The sequence below is a fragment of the Artibeus jamaicensis genome, unplaced genomic scaffold (assembly GCF_021234435.1).
Source record: "Artibeus jamaicensis isolate MK-2021 breed Jamaican fruit bat unplaced genomic scaffold, CSHL_Jam_final contig_834, whole genome shotgun sequence".
In the NCBI taxonomy this organism is placed as follows: domain Eukaryota; kingdom Metazoa; phylum Chordata; class Mammalia; order Chiroptera; family Phyllostomidae; genus Artibeus; species Artibeus jamaicensis.
The window spans coordinates 2,581,626-2,599,840 of NW_026521981.1; the positions used below are offsets into that span (position 1 = coordinate 2,581,626).

The 18,215-nt window shown below is 42.3% G+C and overlaps 1 long non-coding RNA gene across 1 annotated transcript in view; it reads right to left on the minus strand.

The window, feature by feature from the left end:
* Nucleotides 1–2,078: 2,078 nt before the first annotated feature.
* The window catches only part of LOC119064599 (uncharacterized), a 50,530-nt gene continuing 34,393 nt past the window's right edge, over nucleotides 2,079–18,215 (minus strand). Inside the window, exons 2-3 of the long non-coding RNA XR_005085434.2 lie at nucleotides 6,788–6,859; nucleotides 2,079–3,131 (exon numbers count right to left, since the gene is read on the minus strand). This is a non-coding gene — a long non-coding RNA (uncharacterized LOC119064599). The remainder of the gene's footprint in view (nucleotides 3,132–6,787; nucleotides 6,860–18,215) is intronic.

Consider the following 18,215-nt stretch of genomic DNA (forward strand, 5'->3'; position numbering starts at 1 on the left):
TTTTACTCCCATCCCAATTTACTCCCCACCAGTGCTCCCCACCTCCCTCCCATTTCCACCCACCTTAGCTTTTGTCCATGTGTCCTTTATACTAGTTCCTGTAAATCCTTCCCCTTTTTCCCCTGAAATTCCCTCCCCTCTCCCCTCTGGTAACTGTCCCCCTGTTCTCTATTTCAGTGTCTTTGGTTACATTTTGCTTGATTGTTTGTTTGGTTATTTAGGTTCCTGTTAAAGGTGAGATCATATGGTATTTGTCTTTCACTGCCTGGCTTATTTCACTCAGCATAATGCTTTCCAGTTCCATCCATGCTGTTGCAAAGGGTAGGAGCTCCTTCTTTCTTTCTGCTGCATAGAATTCCATTGTGTAAATGTACCATCATTTTTGGATCCATTCATTTACTGCTGGGCACCTCCGTTGCTTCCAACAGTTGGCTAGTGTAAATTGTGCTGCTATGAACATTGGGTGCATAGGTTCTTTTGGATTGGTATTTCAGGGTTCGTAGGATATAATCCTAGCAGTGGAATTGCTGGATCAAAAGGCAGATTCACTTTTAGTTTTCTGAGAAAATTCCATGCTGTTTTCCATAATGGTTGTACCAGTCTGCAATCCCACCAACAATGAACTAGGGTCCCCTTTTCCCCACAACCTCTCCAACACCTGTTGTTTGTTGCTTTGTTTATGATGGCCGTTCTGACTCATGTAAAGTGGTATCTCATTGTGGTTTTAATTTGCATCTCTCTGATAGCTAGCGATATTGAGCATCTTCTCATGTGTCTCTTGATCCTCTGTATGTCCTTCTTGGAGAAGTGTTTGTCCAAATGCTTGCCAACTTCTATAGGATTTTCCATGTATACTATCATGTCATCTGAAAACAATGACAGTGTTGTTTCCTCCTTTCCAATTTGGATGCCTTTTATTTCCTTTTCTTGTCTGATCACTGTGGCTAAAACTTCCAATACTATATTGAATAGAAGTGGTGAAAGTGGACAACCTTGTCTTGTTCCTGACCTTAGTGGAAAAGATTCTAGTTTTTGCCCATTGAGCATGATGTTGGCTGTAGGTATCTCATATATGGCCTTTATTATGTTGAGGAATGCTCCCTCTATTCCCACTCTGCTGAGTGTTTTTATCATAAATGGGTGTTGTACCTTATCAAAAGCTTTTCCTGCATCTATTGATATGATCATGTGATTTTTGTCTTTGCTTTTGTTTATGTGATGTATTATATTGACTGATTTTCGAATATTGAACCATCCTTGCATCCCTGGGGTGAATCCCACTTGGTCATGGTGTATGATCTTTTAAATGTATTGTTGGATGTGATTTGCCAATATTTAGTTGAGGATTTTAGCGTCTATGCTCATCAGCGATATTGGCCTGAAGTTTTCTGTCTTTGTTGTCTCTTTATCTGGTTTTGGTACTAGGATGATGCTGGCTTCATAAAAAGAGTTTGGGAGTCTTCCATTATTTTGGATTTTTTGGAATAGTCTGTGAAGAATAGGGGTTAGCTCTTCTTTAAATGCTTTGTACAATTCTCCTGTGAAACCACCTGGTCCAGGGCTATTGTGTGTCAGGAGTTTTTTTGATATATTATTCTTATAATTTTAGAGATGATTTAACTGAGACAGGATTAAATAAATTGATTAAATCACAATGTTAGTAATTGGCAGGACAAGATTAAACTCAAGTCTTTCATGTGAATGAAAAAACCATACTCTTGACCTTGGCACCCCAGTTCCTCTCACTGCAACCTCAGCTTACCTTCAGAGTACTTACTTGGCTGGCTTCAGCTTGTTCTCAGGCCTTTATCAGCCTGGCTTTCTTTGCATGCTTCTTCCTTCATCTCAGCTATGTTGCTGCCAGGACCCATAAACAGTCTCCAAATGCTTTTCAACTTCTCTCTGCACTAGCCAGCCCCTTAATGAGCACCACTTCTACCTTCAGCTTGGATTCACCCATTAGCCTCACCTGTATACCAGCCCTGCCTTGCCCAGTCCAGCCCAGCAGCAGGAGCTGGGCCACTGTCCTGCTAATCATAGCAGTTTGAGCCATGATATGGGAGAACCCATGGCCTTTTTTCCTACTACTAGAGGAGATCAAGTCTTTGTCACTTCCAGATGATGCTGTCCTACTATCTAAGATCAATTATAGACCAACAGTGGATACCATCTAAGAATTTGAGGTGGCAGTTATTACACCTTTGTGAATAGGTTTATATTCCCATCTCTGGTGCCTTTTGAAATAAATGGGTACCGTATCAACACCGTGAGTGGTAGCTCTCAAGTAACAGAAGAAGGGCAACAGTCATTAGCTGGTTCACAAAGTAAAACTGTGGGCCCAATTTTGGCATTGTTATAAGGAAAACTGTCCATAAATTACTGCATCAACAATGCCTGTATCCTGACTTCCTCTCTTCTCTAAGACATGAGAGCAGATGGTTCATACTTGTCTGGGAGCCAGTTTCAGTAACGCTGTTATTCTATCTGTCCAAAAATGGGTAGCAATATCTGCTACCTGTTTAAATGCCTTCTGGAATTTTGGATAATGTATATCTATAATATTATATTTTAACATTTTAATGAGTTCACTTTAAGTGTAATTGCCATTCTAACTTTATATGTGAAGTTAAGTTCATAATAAAGCTGTTAATATATGAAAAAAGAAAGGGAACAAATGATCAGCTAGCCAGTTGGAGTTAGAATTAGTGGGCAGAACTGCAGAGTACCTTGTGACAGCTATTACATATTTTCTCTATGAAGGTGAGGCAATGCCTTCTGGAAGTCAAGCAAGTTCTGCTGTGCCATGGCTCCATATCCTAGAGTCCTAGCCATGGTCTGCTGAGGTACCTTAGAGAGATTGGTGTGACTCAAGGATATCACTCTACCGTGAGCCAAAACAAACACCATGAATGTCAAGGCCATTAGTGATTCTACACTTGAGAGTTGAGTAAATGTTCAATCCTCAGAAGCTGTGATCCTGAGTTCTTTGCCCATGACAAGCATTACCACCAGCTTTGCACTGGTGTTCACTGGGGTATAGATCCCATTATACCCATCTGCTGTCTCCACATAGTTCTTCAAGATCAAGTGTTCCACAATGATTTATTTTCCATCCATCTTCTTTGGTCCTCCTTGTGAAAAAGTAAAACCAGATTGTTACAGTTTTGAAATGGCTGAAAGGTCTTCAGTGCCAGTCATGCATGGCTGCTGCCCAATTCACCAGGCCAGTTTTTGGCAGACTTGTTCTCTACTGGATTGTACTTTCAGAGGTCTTACATCTACCCAGATAAGTAAGGGGCAGATGCAGACATAATAGCCTTCTGAACTCAGCCTAATTACTAAGCAAGCTTTCTATGCTCACCAAGCAACAATTTTATTATAATTTGGTTTCACACAGAATTGTCTACAAGCTAAAAATATATGAATTAGTGAACATGAATATTCCATCTTCTTAACAGTTATTTTTTTCAAAATAAGTTATTTAATAATCCTCCACTCTCTGAGAAACGAATCTGTTTCCTATTTCGACTATTAACAATTGCCACAGACATAGCATGTTCAACAACACAAAATTATTATGTTAGAGTTCTGTAGGTTAGATGTTTAAAATTAGGGTGTGGGCAGGGCTGGATTTTTCCCAGTGGCTCTACAGGAGAATCTATTTCCTTGCTTTTATCAGCTGTTAGAGGCCACTTGCATTTCCCAGTGGCTCACAGCCTCTTCCTCTATGTCCAAATCCAAAATGTTGCATGTCTCAGACCCTTCTTATGTTGATCACATTTCTTCATGTGACCACAAATGAAAAAAGTTCTCTATTTTTAGGGGCTCATGTGATTACAATGGGCTCACCCACATAACTAGGATAATCTCCCCATCTCAAGATCCTTACCACAGGCACATCTATAAAGTCTTTTTTTCCCATGTAAAGGAATATATTTACACTTTCTGGAAATTAGAAAACAAACACCTTTGGGTGGGGCATTATTCTGCCTACCACAAGATAAAAGGTAATCTTAATGCCATTTATACTTTAAGTGCCTCTCATAATCTCAGGGTTTGTGAATTAGAGTTTATGAGATTGGTATCACATATCTCAATTTTTTAAGGGAAGAACCCCCTTTCATTTGTTAGATTTAGCTGCATCACAGAACAAATTATTTGTCAGAGTATTTGCTAAAGCCTACAATATGAGATAGGACTATAGGACTATCATCTATCTATGGCAAAGCAGTGTATGACCTTTTAGGGAAAAGGTTTCAAGTACATGTTAATTTCTCACCCCTTGTCCCGAAGGCCCTGATTTACAGGTTAAATATATAACTGTAGAAGTAAAGTTTTTTTCAGCTGATGGAAGTCAAATTTCTGGGTCCTACCAACTTCAAGCATGCCATCCAGATGGGTCAACATCATCCCTAACACACCTTCCCCCTTCAGCTCAGGTCACCGGTGTTTATACTTCAAGGACTTCCCACAAATAAACAGCTGTTAGAAACTTACACCTGTCTAGAATCACCTGTCAAGAATCATTCACTGGATCTTTGAAGACCTGAAGAAATGATTTACCTCTTTAGGACTCACAGCAACCTTTCCTGGGATGGGGCTGGGGACTTCATCATCACAATTGAACCTCATCTGTCTTCACCTGGTCTAAAAACCAACAGCATAGGAGACAGCAGGAACCTAACATCCCATGGATTATTCTCCTGCAAAGAGACCTAGACTAGCACTATCCAACAGAAATTTCTTCAGCAGTGGAAATGCTCTGTAATAAGCAATGTTCAATACAACAACCACTAGTTACTTATGGTTACTGAACACTTGAAATGTAGCCAGTGTAACTAAGCAACTGAATTTCTTATTTTGACTAATTAATTTAATATAAACACTCACATGTAGCTACTGACTACCATATTGAATAGGTCAGATACACATATAGACCATCTAGGGGAAAAGGAGAACTTGGCCATCAGGCTCTATTTTGATCCTGTTGATCCCATCTAGAGAGGTAGGATCAGGCACTCCATTATACCATGCATGGATCAGTGCAAGCCCAAGCATTTCCAGAGTCTGAGAGGCTGAAACTAAGCATCAAACCTACTGATTCAACATCAATATCCAACAGTATCCAGAACATCCAGAACCATAGGTTTTCTGTTCTGGCTCACAGGATGATCTGGCCTGTTCAAGGCAACCGGTGCAATGAGTAAGAATGCCCAGAAGTTTGCACAGCTTAGCCTTGCTGTCTTTGCATCTCTCAGTAGAAATCAGAAGCAAAAGGCACAGACCCCGGCTGCTGCTTGGCCACTGTGCTGGCCACAGGGTAAACTTCCTATGCAACCCCCAATACCTAGATAGGGTGGCCACGCCTTACTTCTCAGTTTGCACCTGCCATTACATTTTGTAAGTTGGAACTCTAGCAGTTCTAAAAGGAGATGCCAACAAAAACAGACATATTCAAGGAGTGTTCCTGGGTCAACTCTTCATTCAGTCTCTGCCATTTGCTCAGTAACTCAACCCAGTAACTGGGTTATGGGTGTAACCAGTATTATCCTGCGCTGCCCAAGGCAGAGCTTTTCACTATTATTCACCATACGGACTGATGCATTCACTAACATAGCTTATTTCTATCAGACCCACAAGAAATCCACAGTGGCTACAACTGCCCACATGTGCATGTGAAATGCACTTTATTTTTATATATGCTCTCATCTCTGTTGCTTCCTTAAAGTAGCTCCCGCTTATAACTCAATTTTTGCAAAGTAGAAGTTTAAAGATCACTTTTCCTCTGTGCTCTGCTGCCGCCATCACCAAGCAATCTCTGCTCCTTACAGTTAAATTTTCCCTCTAACACCCATTTGTTCTGCTACATTTACCCCAGTTCCTGCCAGCCCCAAAATCTCTAAAAGCAATCAAGATAGAAATAACTGCCAGTTCAAACATTCTGCTGACAGGCCAATTTATACATAATCTTATACCAGAACAGGTCTGTCTATAAGATTAAGTTGAGCAAACTGTCTCCCAGGAGCCTAGTATAGATACTCACCAAAATCCCCCAAATCCACCCAATTATCCCATACACAAAACTCTAAGAAGACAAATAATACTTCCTACTCCTATTTCCCATTGCCTCAGTCAACCATTCTGATGGACTGGAGCTGTATCCACATGCCAGCATTTACCCCTCTCATGCTCATCTCCTCTGTGATGCCATGTCACAACCACAGTGCCAACTGCCTCCTGTCCTAGCAAAGATACTGAAGGATTTTAGCTGAAAAAAGCTTTAGTTCCTTGTGAACTAGGAGATTTGACCTGTTGTCATACTTCCTACATTAATGACATCTACATAACGATGCCCTTCTCTCACCAGTAAGAGAAGATCAGTACATGGTTAGTATCATGTACCAATAGACTGAGCCTTGGATAGAGGAAAATTAGGTCTCAAGAGAGAGAACTTTTAGCCTTGGCTGGTGTGGCTCACTGGGTTGGGTGTTGTCCCACAAAGAAAAAGGTTGCTGGTTCAATTCCCAGTCAGGGCACATGCCCGGTTGCAGGTTCAGTCCCTGGTTGGGGTACTTTTGAAAGGCAGTGGATCAATGTTTCTCTCTCACATGGATGCTTCTCTCCCACTCACTCTCCCTCCCTTCCCCTCTCTAAAAATAAAGAAATAAAATCTTCAAAAAGAGAGAGACCTTTTTAAAGGGCTGGTCTTCAAAAAAGGCTGTTCACTTGTTTATATTGAATATATGAATATATGAACAACTGGATTCAAAAAACATTGTTTGTTCACCTCCAGGTGATAAGCACTGTGTTAAGTATCAGGAATCCCAAGATATTTTCTGGTCCTCAAGCAGCTCACAATCTAGAGGATACAAAAACAAATAAATCAATTACTACACTATAGAATCACTATGTCCTATGAAAGAAATAAGATGAGAGCACTCAGAGAAGGTCAGATTCTCACAACGGGAAGGGGAAGCAGGCGGTAGGCCAGGCAGACATTCTGAGTGGAGCAGCAATTAGTTAGGTGGGTGGGGTTGGGGGCGGATATTTCTGGCAGCAGGAGTGACATATTCAATACCATAAAAAAGAGCAACTACAATATGGCCACACAGACCATGGACTGCCAGAGCCTGAGGTGTGCAGGAAGAGGTAGGTGGGCAGGAGTGGAAGGTGAGGCTTCCCGAGGGACAGGCAGCTATTTCCGGCTTACGGCCTTGATTTTATTCTGAAAGTACCAAAAAAACTACAGGAGGACTTTTTAAGATGGGGCTAGATATGATCAAATTTGTGCTTCAAAATAAGGACTCAATCCATGGTGTGGAGACTGAATGGAAAGCCAAATCTCAGAGGCAAGAGGACCAGTGAGGTAGCCGTGCAGTGATTCTAGAGTGAGATAACAAAGCAATGGAGAGAAACAGGCAGTTTTAGGAAATATCACAAGCAGAAATATCTGCGGTAGAAATGAGAGGGCTTGGTGATTAAATTGGGCATGGGAAGTGGGCAGGAGGATTCTGGGAGGACACTCAGATTTCTGGTTTGGACAATGAGTAGTGTCATTTGCTGAGACAGGGAATGAAGCTGTCCCCTGACAGAGCCCCATGAGGCAGCTCACTTCTCCAAGACCATTCTTATCTCACGTTGGCTTCACCTCCCCACCCTCTGCTTTTGTGGTTTATGGTTTCAGTCAAACATCAGCTTCCAGCCTTTCCCTGTTCCGCTGGTTCACTCCCCAGAGGAGTACCTGTCTTCATTCCATTCTTGATCTTTCCCTGTCCCTTGATGCATCCTTGGCATAGATTATTCTAGTCAACTCTCCACTCTAATTTAACCAGCCCTGACACCTCTGCACTTAATTTACCACTGAAGCTGCCTTCGTTCACCACCCCACTAGCTGCGGCCTTGCCTGCCACTCCAGGCTGTCCTGCAACCCACCACAGCCTGAACCCAGCCAGTTCTGAGTCACTCAGAGCCTGACAAAAATATGAGTTGATAACAATCCACAGAAAAAATTCTAGAACATACTATAAAAGAGATGTTTATAAACCAAAGTACAAACACTATCATTGAACATATGCTTGAATGAGTGAAAACTAAGCTCCAGAGCATAGGGAGGGCCTATTTGTGTTCATTTTCCGCCAATGCACTCTGCAGATTGCTTTTCCTTTATTCACATTGAGCAGGCTCTTCCAGAGAACACAGAGACAAGATGGAGTGCAAAGACAGGCTAGAGGCAAGGGACGACTTAGCTGCTTTACTTTGTGCTGCAAGGAGATCTCCTTCCACCAAGCGAAAATCTTCATAGGATTTTTCAGCAAACAAAGCTTTGAACCTACCAGCATATGTGAAATAAAGTGTAATTTACAATACTTTTTTAACACCTGCTTTAGAAATATGAAGAATTATTAGGAAGAGAAATTACCTGAATTATTAATTGCTTCAAAAAATAATCATTGATTTTCTAGGATGTGCAAGGCTTGTCAACTGCCTCCCAGCAATTTACAGAATAGTGGGATGCCACCAGCAAAGGAATTGGAGGACTGCTATGCATGCCAAAATGTTGGACACACTAATTTATTAGCATAAATTATATTATAGTTATATAATTTGTAAGCCTTTTTCAAATGATGAAATTCAGTGCTGGCAAGTTATTGAAAACAATATACCCAACACCCTGCTGGTAACAACATAAACCAACACAATTTTTTACCAAAGCACTTTGATGGTACACTCAAGAGCCTTAAAATGTTCAGGTCCCTTGATCCAGTAGCTTACAGAAATTTTATTTTAAGAAAATAAGCTACAGGAAGTTAAAAGTTACATAAAGAAATATTTTCATTGAGCACAATTTCTAATATTTAAACTTGGATCAAAGCAATAGAGGAATATTAAAGTAAATTATAATAAGGCAACTCAGTGAAATACTGTGAAGTCATTAAAATTTCAATAATAAAGAACTCTAGCAACATGACAAATGTAGAAGATAAAGGGCTAAGTAAAAAGCAGAATATAAAATTGTATCTATGTCATAGTGAAATAAAAACATATTACTATTTTGCCTACAACTAAGAACTGACAGAAACATGAAAATATCCAAATAATTTTATTTATTGTTAAGAATTTGTGCATGCATTTTTTTTTATATTGAAGTATATTGAAAAGCTTGGTACTCAAAGAAAATCTGAGTGAGCGCAAGAAGATTCCCACCAGGCTAACGATCTCCTCTGCTTCCGGATTATGGATTCTAGAGCCCATTATCACTAGTTCCCAACCTAAATGTGTCCCTCCTCTCAGGTGCAGGGAGAAAGTTGAATTCATGGCACGAGACACTACAGGCTTAGGGTTTTCACATAAATAAGGCACTGACTCTCTCAGCGCAGTGGAGATGAGGAGATGCATGAGGACAAAACCGTGTCTGACACCGTCATAACTGAAACTGGCCTGTTTCATGTAGGCCCTACAAAATGCTATGAAGTAGTGTTCTTTCCATAGGAGAAAACAAACTCCTACTTTCTGTTGGCAAAAACAAATGCTTAGAGAGGTTATGGTTTGCTCAAGGTCACACAGCTGGTTAGTTGGGAGTGGAGCTGATTTTCAAACTGATTCCAAAGTCCTTTCATTCTACTCTCTACATCACTTCCAATGCAACTTGGGAGAAGATGAAGGCTCCCATCACATTGTTCATGATGAAGTTCAAGTCAGTTTGCAGGTAAGTCATCAGTCTGTTTGACCCTCCAGATTTTAGGCCAGTGCTCACAATTCTAGTTGTACGTTAGAATCAGTTGGGGATGAGTTTTAAAATCACCTCCAGAGATTTCAATTTAGTTGCTCTCAGCAGTAGCTAAGTAAGACAAGGGAATCACAGGAAGTCCCCCCACGTGATTTTTTTTCATTCAGTAGGACTAAGAACCACTAATTTAAGGCCCTTTGCATTTCCAGCCTTAATCTTGGAGTGTAAACTTTTTAACTGGCTCCCACAATCTAAGTTAGAACAGCACTACCGTCACTTCTTAATTTATTTATTTTTGTGGTGAAATGTATGTAACATAATATTGACCGTGTTCATCGTTTTAACCATTTCAAAGTGTGTAATTCCGTGGTACTGAGTACATTCACAACGTTGGGCAATCAACACCACTGTCTAGTTTTAGAACTTCATCATCCCAGACAGAACTCAGTAAGCAGCATTCCTCACTCCTTTCTACCCTCAGCTTCTGGCAACCACCAGTCTGCTTTCGGTGTCCATGCACTGGCCTTTCCCAGACATTTCAAATAAATGAAACCATGCAATATGTGGCCTTATGAACTGACATCTTTCATTTAATACAATGTTTTCAAGGTTCATTCATATTGAACCTTGATATAGACAGGAGGTAGCAGGTATCAGTAGTATTTCATTCCTTTTTGTGGCTGAATAATATTCCATTGTATGGAGATATATATCACATTTTACTTGTCCATTCATCTGTTAATGGACACTTGGGTGTTTCTATATTTTGGCTCCCATTCACTATTCTCCCCAAATCTGAAGTGCCTTAAGGCACACCTTTACAGAAGCAGAACTGGAGAGGGAAAGTTTCGTAAGTTAACAATAGGGCTTCGGAGTAAATTTGTATAACACTAGGATCACCTGCATACTTGCTAGAAATGCACATTCTCTGACCATGCTCCAGACTTACTGAATCAGAAACTTGGGGGGCAGGGGGTGGGAACAGCACTCTATGTTTAAACAACCCCCCTGAGGTGACTCAGACCCAGGACAAGGTTTGAGACCCACTAGAGTAACTGACATGGGTCTGGGGTTTCCATCTCGAGGTGTTTCTGCTGCCTTCACCCAGGTCAAGTGGACCCACACTTGACCAGTCCAGTTTAGTCTACACTAAACACAGTCCAGCCCTGGGCAGCCTCCCTGGTGGTTCAGTAATAGCATCCCATCTGTCAGCATCCAAGATGCTAGTGTCACTGAGTTCAGCTAGTACATGAGAAAAGGCTGACACGACACCTTCGAGTTATCACAGCTCTCTGTAATAAACAAACACATGTTGTAGAAAATAGACGGAATTTCAGAGCTGCACCCTAGCAATTTGCACTGTTGAGTGTCTCCTACCAGGAAACCGCAATCAACACATCCACTTCACAAATGCTAGCAGAAAACCATGGGCCGGGCTGCACAGCACCTTTGTGCTTTTCCTTGTCAGCTGGTGACCTGGACTCCTGCTTGCCGCTCGGTCCTATGGGGCCCATGGCACTCCACCTCTGTGCCTTTGCTCAGGCTGTTTCTCCTCCCAGTGACACCCTCCTACTCACTTCCCACTCATCAAATCCCATCATCCCTCAACCTTAATCCAACTTATACCTTCTCAGAAAGCCTAGTGGGACCACGCCCGCCAATAGCCACACCTCATCATCTGCCTTATTTTTGGTACCTCCGTTCCTTAATCATATTAGGTAGCCATCTCCTATTTGAAGTCTTTTTTGAAAAAAATAGGCTTCATTTTTTAGAGCAGTTTTGGGCTCACAAAAAAATTGAGCAGACAGACAGTATAGAGAGTTCCCATACACCCTCTGCTTCCCTCTATACACAGCCTCCCCCATTCTCAACACCGCCCACCAGAGTGGCACCCGTGTTACAATAGATGAATCCACACCAACGCGTCCTCATCACTCAAAGTCCATAGTTTCAGTTCATTACATTCACTCTTGGTGTACATTCTATACAAATGTATAGTGACATGTGTCCCCCATTACAGTGTCAGTCAGAGTAGTTTCACTGCCTTGGAACTCCCCTGTGCTCCCCTGTCCCTCCCTCACCCCAACCCCTGATCATTTTACTGTCTCTGCAGTTTGCCTTTTCCAAAATGTCATATAGTTGGAATCAAAGGATGTAGCCTTTTCAGATTTACTTCTTTCACTTACTAATAAACATTTAAATTTTCCTCATGTCCTACCCTGGCCAGATGGCTCAGCTAGTTAGAGGGTCACCCTAAACCCTAAGTTTGTGGGTTTGATTCCAAGTGAGGACACATACAAGAGTCAACCAATAAGTGCATAAAGAAGTGGAAAAACAAATCGATATTTCTTTCTCCCTTCCTTTTGCTCTCTAAAATCAGTAAGTAATAAAACAATTTCTAAAAAGTTTTCTCCTTATCTTTTCATGGCTTCGCAGTTCATTTCTGGTCATTATTATTATATCATTATTTTGTCCTCACATTATAAACATTTAATTCTCAAGTATTCTGTAAGCTCTGATACATATGATGTAGCAGGGAGGAAAATGCTACTTAAAACCATGATTGTGGCCACTTTAACATATTAGGACATACATTATCTTACAGTGAAGAAACCCACCATGTGAGCTTGGATGAGACTTTATGGGTGAGATAAGCAAGCTCTGAGCATGGCCTGGGAAGTAAAGGGGAAAATGAAAAATGAGCTAAATTCTGCTCTGTGAGCCACTAACTGGAATTCGGGGATTGGAGAGGCAGTCAGGTGGGCAGACAGCAGCTCCTTGGGAAGAGCAAACCCAAGGAGATAATAGCAAGCCAGTGAACATGGCCCATGACCATAATAAGGGACAGGCCAACTGCCTGTGATGCGTTGTGCTCCCATTCCTCCACTTGGACCAGACTTTGAGGTAGGTGGCCCTGTACAGCAAGGGGTGATGCAGGTCAGGAGCACTCACCACCAGAACATGGCAAGCCTGGATGGTGGGCTAAACAGAAGACCACGAATTCTCAGAGGCAGACTTGGGAAATGCGGAGGAGGGCCCAGGCCTCACAGAAGGGAAGGTGGGACTCTGCCAATTAATATGGATACACAAGAGGAGGAGCCCAAAGTCTGCACCACTTCTGCTATAGTTATACAATGTCTACCAGGCAGGATCAGCACAATTCTATATTTGGCCTTTCTAGAACATTCTACTGTGATGGTGATTACAGGGTGGGGAAGTTTTGGGAGGGTTTCCTGAAAGATAGTTTAGGGGGTCCAACACATTAGGCTAAAATCACAATGAAAAACAGTGTGAATTGAGTATCCAATGAATGCCATCTACTCACTTTTTTAAATAGCCAAAATAGGAATTTAACTGCCTTGACATTTTTTTTCAGACTAAATGTATTGCAGCTGTAATACAGAAAGAACTTTGGGTCCTCAGTCATCTATTTGTGCATTGCAGTGGATTGAAGACTCCTTTCTAAGGTGGATCTTGGCCCTGCTCCCCTGTTTGACTTTCCGGTTTCTGAGCTGAGGTCATGAGCACATTTGCCTCAAGTTCCTGAGCAAGAGTATGTGGGTCCTATACCACCTCAGCTGATGGGAAATCACACCGCTCCATCCTGACTGGCCCCAAATGACATCTGCCCATCAGAACTTACACATTTTCTTGAACTCACTGATATCTAAGATTTGTGAAATGCTCAGCTGCCAGAGACCACTCCGAGGATGCTGAGTCCAGCCAGTTTCCAGAGTGATGGCGGGGTGATGGTGCCAGCTCTGGAACCTGCCTGCCTGCCTGGGTGAGAAGCCTGGCTAGGGATCATGAACTCAGTGGCCCTAGGCCTTTTTCTGGGCCTTGGTTTACTCGTCCGCAAAATGAGGATAATCATATTACCAATCCCAGGTGGTGGTTGTTATAAGACTTAAATGAGATAATACATGCAAAGGGCCCAGAGCTACTGCGGGCCACTCATTATGCTCATAAACATCAGCTTTCATGCCCCTGGGTAAGTCAAAATAGTGGAGAGCCCTGTGCTTGGACCCTCTCACATGCCTCTTGGTATAGTGCTTTCTAATGGATAATGCTGTGGCTTGGTGCCATTAGCCTCTATCAAGGGACAGCCGGTGGCACTTGTCACTGGGTTCACACTAAAGAAGTTGTTAACATTGTTTATAACACTGCAGTGTCCTCCTCAGAAAGACTCTAAAGAGATCCTTCTTTCCACCTTACCCTGGGAAGCTGCCTCTCCTGAGCACACCATTTTCCTCCTGTGATCATTGTGAATGACTCACTGATCAGGTTTCTCTCTTTGTGTGGGACCCGAGAGAGCTGGGACAACTTTGTGGTGGGCATTTTTGTCCAGGCCTCAAACCTGGCTCCATCTTATGACCCTGCCCCTTGTTTTCCTTAGGCTGCATCATTCTCTGCCTTGTAACATTCACCATCATCATCATTTGCCGAGCACCTACTGGGGGCCTGCCTTGTGCTGGGAACTTCACAAGAACTAACTGTCATTAATACTCACCCAGTTCTACCAGGAAGACAGCATTTCCAATTTAAAGACAAAGAAAAGCAGGTGCAGGAAGATGATGGGATCCATCTAGGTCCTTGGGATTTCAGCCACACAGTCACACACACCCAACCAATGCTCTCTCCCAGAATGGGAGGAATTTCTTTATATAGTCATAAATCTTTTATGGAACAAGTCATGGTATAAATAAATCAATCACATTTTAAATGAGGTCTTCATTGCTAGTTCCCTTATGTGATTGGTGGAACTATGAGTGTGGTGTCCGATGCTTTGGAGCCCCTTACCATGTCCCAGGACACACTGACCAACAGCCCAGGTGTGAAAGGAAGAAGAGATCAGGAAGCAGCAAAGGCACAGGTGAATTCTTCTCCTAGTGCAAGAGACATGACTTGATGATCACGGGGCCCGCCTCCCTTGCTCCCCTCCAGGCCTCAAGACTGGAGCAATACCAGGACTGATATTGCACAGGTTTGCACCTGTGCCATGCCACTAGTTACCCCAAAGGAGTTGCATTATCACATATGGTCCTTGGGCTTCTCCTGTGTGAAGTTCCGGGATCGGGAGATGCTCCCCCACGTCCCTGGAGAAGGTAGCATGACACAGCAGGTAAGACCCAGGCTCTGGAGTCTCGTGCCCGCATTTGAATTCAGGACTACTTCCTCTCTGGCTGTCTCAGGTTCCTTACCTGTAAAACAGGTATGAAAATAATACTAAAACCTTCTCATGGGGAAGTAATACTGTACTAGTCAAGAATACAGAGCCAAATGATCTGTTTTAATCCAGGCTCTGACACCAGCTGAATGACACTGAGCAAGTTGCTTGGCATTTCTGAGACCAGTCCTCTATCGGTAAAATGAGGGTGCTGGTGGTTACTACATCACAGGAGTACGAGGAAAAAGTATAAATTAATATATAGAAAACAATTTAAACCACACTTTGCACATAGTAAGCTCCGTATTAACTGTTAGATATTACTATTACTGTGCCTGCAAAGTGCTTTAAATGACTAGCAATTGATGTTAGCTATTATCCCCTTGCATAATTAAGACTGAACTACAAGCAGCATTCCGGGAAACGCTGATCTCCTCCACTACATGCAAGGGCAGGAAGTCACTAGCAGCTCTTTGCGTGGGAAACTGAGTGTACATCCTCCCAGCTTCTCTGGCCTTACTGAAGCAAGGAGGGTTGGCTGGTAAGAGGGTGAGGACAAATTGTCTTAGATGCAGCCAGAGGAGGCTTTCAAACCCCCCGGAAAGAGCCCATACTTTGATTTCCAAACTTAATAAACTCACATGCTCAACTCTAAGCTGTACATAGACCAATTAGCTTCAAGATCTAATGACTGAGGATGTGTTTCTTATGTAAATTCACATAAACAAATAAAGCACATTCCTGTTCCTTTTCAAAGTAACTTGGCCATCTGGGAAGAAGTCAACCTCTGGTTAGGCTGGTTAGGCAATGGGTGAGGCTGAGGCAGTGGGGAGGGGGTGGTGACAAATGGGGCCATACCAGCCTTATCTCCACCTGCTCCTAACAGCTTTCCTCCTCTCTGGCCACCTGAATCATTTCCCCTTATTGTCATACCTCCAGGCATGGGAAGTTACCTTGATAAATTAGAGATGAGGTCAGAAAGAGACACAGAGACATTATTGAGAAGAATTTCTAAGAAGAAGAAAAAATCTACAAAAACAGAAGCTGGGTCCTGGCTGGGTAGGTCAGTTGGTTGAAGCCTTGTCCCACACATCAGGAGGTTGCAGGTTTGATCCCTGGTTGGGGCCCATGTGGGGCAGGGGGTGGGGCCGGCAAATGATCAATGCTTCTCTTTCACATTGATGTTTCTCCCTCTCCCTCCTTCTCTCTCTAAAACCAGTAAATGTATCCTTGGGTGAGTATTAAAAAAAAACAAAAACGACCTAGAAGCTGGAGCACAACAGAATGTTCCCAAGGCTTCAGATAAAGTAACAAGCATAACAGAAAAAAACACAAATAGAATAGGATCAGAGAATCAGGAAGCATGGTATGTTCATCATTTAACCTCTGTGAAATGGTCACTGTGTGCCAAGCACATGTGTATCACATCGGCTGATCTTTGGAGAAAGGTAGATATCGCGATCTTCATCATTTATAGATGGGTAAACTGAAGCTTAGAGAGGTTTAGAGATTTGCCTGCTTATTACTATGCCCAGTATGAATCAGAAAAGATTGGAGAACATTCAGAAAAGATCCATAAATCTAAAATTCAAGGCTTTTATTAAGAGATTAGAAGTCCCCATGGAACACGAAGTGTATTTTCTGGGGTTTTCCAATAAGAAAGCATTTGTTCTCCTCCATGGAAGCTCCCCCAAAAGACATTCTGTGTCCACTGGGCCTGAACAAGGAAGTATGTGGCCCTGAGTGGCCACAATTGCTGCCTTGTCTTCAAATATTCATTACTCCTTTCTTCTTGGGAATAAGTATGATTCAATTTCCAGCTGGGCATATTTAAATCCAACAAAAGATTCTATTTCCCAGCCTCTCTTCCAACAACCCTATGTGACCAAGTTCCAGCCAAGGTGATGAAAGCAAAAGGGCTGTGTGGTACTCCAAAGAGTCTCATTATAATAGAAGAGGCAAGCCCTTCTTATGTTCCTTCCTCCTTCCTCTGGCCTAGAATGCAGATGTAATGGCTGGAGTGCCAGCAGTCATTTAGGACCTGGAGGTGACCTTGGAGAAGGGACCAGGCCCGAAGCTGTGCAGCATCAAGTTAGACACCTGGACCCAGGACATGATGTAGCCACTACACCAGCTCTGGACTGCCTAGCTCTGCACTTCCCCTATATAAGGGAAAAATATACTTCTATCATATTGTAGCCACTATTATAGTGGATTTTCCGTCACACTCAGTAAATTCAGTTCTAAACAGATGGACGCAGACTTCTGCTGACAAGAATCTTGCAATTATAAAGGAAGACAGACTTGGAATAAAACTGATAACAGGGGTAGCAGAGAAGGAACAAAAAGAAACCAGACTTTTGAACAAAAAGAAACCAGGGCTGCTGAGCCAAGCCAACTTTATCATGGGACTTCCTAGTTACATAAATCAATACATTCAATGTATTTTTAAAGCTACTTTGAGTTGGGGATTTTGCCACTTGCAGTTGAAAGCATCCTTGTGGATACATGCTTAATAATATTCTTAAGAACATAGCACATTAGTGAATAGTATTTCATTTCGAAGGAAAGCACTATAAGCAGAACTGTACTTAAAGTACATCTGGGCTTTCCTTACAGAAGAATCATTAAATGCATGAATAATACCTGAATGATTTTCAAAAATCACTTAGCATTTATTGAATCCCTACTATGGGCCAGGTATTTGATGTACATTATCATTCATCCCTACAATAGTACTGAATGGTAGAAATTACTCTATTTTACAAAAGGCCCAGAGGTTCTTTTTGTTTGTGTTTTGTTTTGTTTTGTTTTGTTTTTAGAGAGAGGGGAATGGAGAGAGAAAGAGAAGGAGAGAAACATTGTTCAGTTGTCTCTCACATCTGGGACCGAACCCTCAATCTAGGCATGTGCCCTGACCAGAAATCGAACCAGTGGCCTTTTGCTTTGTGAGACAATGCCCAACTCGCTGAACCACATGGTCAGGGCAAAGCCCAGAGGTTTAAATGAGTTGCCTAAGGTCATATAACTACTAAAGATACAGTTAGGACTGCAACCCAGCCCTGCAGGGGTCCCACACCCACAATTGTTATACTGCACAGAGCCCCTAGCCATAGATTCCTTCCAGTCTGAATGTTCTCCAACTGGTTTTTCTTTCTTTAATTTTTGCCTTTGGATACCCCTCAGCTCAGGCAATTTCGAAGAACATTTGTTATCAGTATCACCAAAAAGAGGGATCTGAACCTCAGTGACCCAGCATATCTTCCTGGTCAGAGATACAACTACCCCCTTTCTTTCTCACCTTACCTTTTCTCCTTCTGA